Raw genomic sequence first — 4,644 nt, 5'->3', positions numbered from 1 at the left:
ATGCTTCAGCGTCCGCAAATGGCATTTTGCAGCTGGAAGCAGATGGCGACGCTTTTTGCGGTCGCGTGTCTTGTGCCCCATTTCCAGCCTTTAACATCGAATCAATAAAGCTGTTAGAACCGACACCATAGGTGCTTTTCTTACAACTTTTGATCTGACTCAGTTTCGGAATGCAATTCCTGAACACTGCGAGAGACAACCTACAGATGCAGCCATTCAAAATGAGCTGTAAAAACCCGTGGTACAGTAACCAACCCGCAGGGCACCGTAGGGCACCGCGGTAAGTGATTGGCTGGCCAAAATGACCGACAGGGGCACTCGTGGTGCATTGGTTGGTAGTGAAAAGATTTAATCATCTAATGTCTTTACTGTGCACATTTCAATCCGCTTAGTTTTGAATATTTATATGGAATTTTACCACTAAAGGGAAATTTTAGTAGCTGAGCATAAAAAGAAGAGGAGCATAACGCATCTGAAGGTCAGAAACGATATTAATTTAGGAACATAAACATTACTGTATGTACATAAACTGTACTGTGTATGGCTGGTCTTGATAGTTTAAAGAAAAAATACACACCAGTCTTCCATTTCTCCCTAAACATTTTAAGCATGAAAGTTTTATGAAACGGTACCCAAATATGTGATTGCTGTATAGAATGAATTTTAATTTATAAAAATTATTTAAGACGAAAATTAAGCTGTCTACATCTTCCGCCTGAGAACAGTCACCCGTTGCTACCCAACGCAGAAACACAGCCACTAACTAGCAAAGAGAGGACATTAGCTAGCCAATATGATAAAGAAATAAATAATTATTTTATTTCTTTTGCACATTTATTTGAACATTTCCATCGATTGTACAAGCACTTGGAAACTGTCCAATCCCTAGTTCATCAAGCATTTACCGGTCTGGTGCCGGTCTGTGTCTTCTAGGATATAATGCCAGCGAACTCTTGTTTTTATGTCCACTATAACTACGCTGGGCAAACGTTCCGAGGTCAAATTCTTCCAGCACGGGGGTACCTTTAAAGCGGAGACGACGGCACCGAAATTTTTTGGCGCGCCTTCTCTTTAAAGCCCTGGCCAAATATGAAGACAGTACGTACAGTTATAATTCAAACGGAATTAAAAACTACACATCCCAGTTACCATGGTGGTGCTTGTGATCATTGCGTTTAACCAACGAAACAGGGCGAAAAATCAGTCACATGACTTTGGGGCAGAGTTTCGAAAGCTTAACCTATCAGCAACAAAACGAAATTTACACGATAGGCTACCTCAAACTGTCAGTTACACGACTGTGTATGTCGCTTAAGCCACTCCTATTTGGCATTTTAGTTATGGAGGCGAGAAGACGCCCCCCCCCCCCCTCTCTGGGTGTCTGATTTGCCGCCATCTTTAACTGTTCGGTGTCCGAATCGGAGTAGCTACGCGTACGAAATATAGTTAATCCCAACTACAAAACATATATTTTTGTGGTAAGAGGGCGCAAAACATCAGTATTTACTGCTATTAATTACTGTACGATTTATAGTTGAAATCTGAGCCTAGATATAAAGTTAGATATAAAGTTAAAATCTCGACAAAGCAATGTAGGAAATACAGAGAAAATAAATCCTTTCTGACATCTAAAATCAGTTTCGATCAAGGTCTCTAAAACGAACAAGAAAAAGAGGATTTTCGGAGGGCAATTACGCTGTGTTTATATAGAATAACTGATTTATGAGCAATCTAATTTCTTGTTTGTTTAAAACAGTGAAATGTCAGCTGCAAAAGATCGCACCAGAAACAGCATTCTCTCTGCCTGTCATAGACGTTCAGGAAAGGCTGAATGAAGTCATGTCAAGTACAATAATTCGGTGATCAATAATAACAGTTGTAGGACAGTATATAAGGAGGATAAGGATTTTGAAGTTGACTCGAAATCTGATAGGTAACCAGTGCAAGAACTTGAAAACAGGTGTAATGCATCCCTGATAGGATTCTTGCTGTCATATTCTGAACATATTGAAGATTGCTCAGTGTGGATTTAATTTCCCCAGTGAACAGGATGTGCATTTATTAATTCTAGAAAAAAAGCCTTTCTTGATTTCTCTAGTTCCCTTTAAAATAAACTATTATTCCACAATGCAGAGTATTACATGGCCAGTATTTACACATGATATTTGTGATTTAAAGAAATTAACACAAGCAGCTTTTGGAGATTTAAGTGTTGGCTGAGTTATTGCAGGATAAAAGACTAGAGATGTTGGCAAGAAGAAGATAATTTGGGGAAAGCTGAGGAATACACTTATAACAAGAACACTTCCTAATGGGGTTAGGCATACTTTTGATGAAGATGATGAAGTTAACAGACTATATGTTTACATAGATACTGAAATAAGGATTGTATTTTAGATTATGTGTAGTTGCTGGCATTGAACTGTGTGTTGGATGCACATGAATTGAAGGAATGGGCAAACATAGCTGATGCGGATCCACAGAGCCAGCATATTAAGATGTTTATAATTAGAGGCAATTTGTTTAAATAACTAGGTATGGATACTGATGTGCAAGAGAGGTGGAAAGGCTGTTTCCTTAAGCCAGCACTATAAAATATTTTATTCTCAGTGAGATGCTGCCATTTCATCGTGGGTTTCTAACACTGTGTATAGTTCCATCCACACAGTGCCTTTACTTCCATCCATTTCTAATCTCTTTATCCAGTACAGAGGATTTGGAGCCTATCCCAGTAAGCAACGGACACAAGGCAGAATACACCCTGGACATAGCGCCAGTCCATCACAGGACAGACAGACACAAACACACACACACCAGGGCCAGTTTTCCCATAAACCAATTAACTTACCAGTATGTTTTGGAGTGCGAGAGGGAGTCATATCACACATATGGAGAAAAACCATGTAACCCAGAGAGAACATGTAAACCCCACACACACAGGATGGCAGGAATTGAACCTAGGACCCCAGTGCTGCAAGATAACAATGCTAACCACTTCGCCACCATTATAAATGGATGGATATCTTAGTTATCTTTCTAGTTCACAGGTTTGCATGCATAATTTAATTTTGAAAGCCACTGAGACATCAGGTACTACTGTTGTATTTATGAAAAAGAAACAAAACAAAAAACATACTAACAACTGTGCCATCCTACTCCTTAGTTAATACATTTTATTATTCATAAACAGTTAACATTGTTAGCAAAATATTTTGAATTATATTTAACCCTATTTTTTCTTTAGTTTTGTATTTAACTTATTATATGATAGTCAGACTTAATGTATATTTGAACAATGAAAATATATTTTTACAAGATGTGGGGGAAAGTGCAACAGCTTATTACAGTGCTAAATTTAATATTATTGATTGCTAATAGTTTATGCTAACACCTAACTTTCTTAATTAGATGTATTTAAAACAGTGAACTAAGTGTAACATACTATTCAGAAATACAACCGAAAATAGTTTTGTGGTGTTTGTATGGATGAAACGTTTCTAAAATGTATAACGTAACAAAATTAAAGACGATTAAAATCTGTAATCTTTCCACTTGTAATGTCATTAGACAGAACAACACGTTTCTGGTTTGTTTTAATTAGTATTAGTTAGTAGTTAGTAGTTTTAATTTAATTAGTATTGCAATTCTCACTGATTCCCTTGCGAAGATATGGACTTAAGAATATTCGTGCCTGGTCAAAAAATGGCATTAAGCACTTAAAATTAATATGGTTAATAATAGTAAACTGTAACATGCTGTAACAAGATCGGTTAAACTGCGAAGAAAATGCTTTCAGAGAAAATGTTTCAGGTGTGAAGAACATAGATCTCCAATGCAATTTCAACCAAACCTGTTCCCACACACCCTGCCCCCACTACCATTAGAATATACACAAAGCACTGAAATCTTTCGAGCTAATGATCAGGTGACCCGAGAGAGAGCGAGAGAAACACCAAGGGGTGCATGGAAAACGGGCGATCTCCCCAGACTGTCCGCCCGTTTCACTGTTACCTGGATACCTCTTTATTTAGAACTCACTAACACTGATTTTTAGTTTCGAAGGATTCAAGTAGGGTTTTAGATGAAAGGCAGCGACCTTAATCAAGCCCAAATCATAATTGAACCCATTCAGAGCCTACATTACATTTTAGCGTTTCATTCTGAGCAGAAGACCCTCACACCTGAAGAAGGCTTGCATTTTCTCTCTTCTCTTTTAAGCATGTGTACAATGTGTAATACAATTACAATGTGTAATTACAATGCTGTAATACAATGTAGCGGCGAGGCTTAATAATAAGGCAGAATTAAGTGTTTCTGAGCTTCCCAAATGAGGCCCCATTTCTCTGTTCATCTCTGTGGTGCAGCCACAGAGAGACCATTAGTGCAGGGTGATTTAAGGTTTCCTAGGACAGCTCCCAAAGGGGGATGCACTTAGCTAAGTCTGGCTATCATGATCAATGGTCATCCATTGGCGCCTATCTGTCTAGGGAGTGCCAGTTGGACATCTGGACTGCATTACTAAGTGTCAGGAGTAAGTGACTCATATCTCACCTTGATCAACCAATCAGGGACTGGTAGGGCTGAGTAACCCACGTGGGACTCTGATGCCCATGGAACTTTCAGCCAATCAACGAGCTGAAGTTC

The sequence above is a fragment of the Atractosteus spatula genome, assembly GCF_055471065.1.
Source record: "Atractosteus spatula isolate fAtrSpa1 chromosome 16 unlocalized genomic scaffold, fAtrSpa1.hap1 SUPER_16_unloc_2, whole genome shotgun sequence".
NCBI lineage: Eukaryota > Metazoa > Chordata > Actinopteri > Semionotiformes > Lepisosteidae > Atractosteus > Atractosteus spatula.
The sequence above is the reverse complement of the archived record's forward strand: the minus strand, read 5'-3'. Positions refer to the sequence as shown.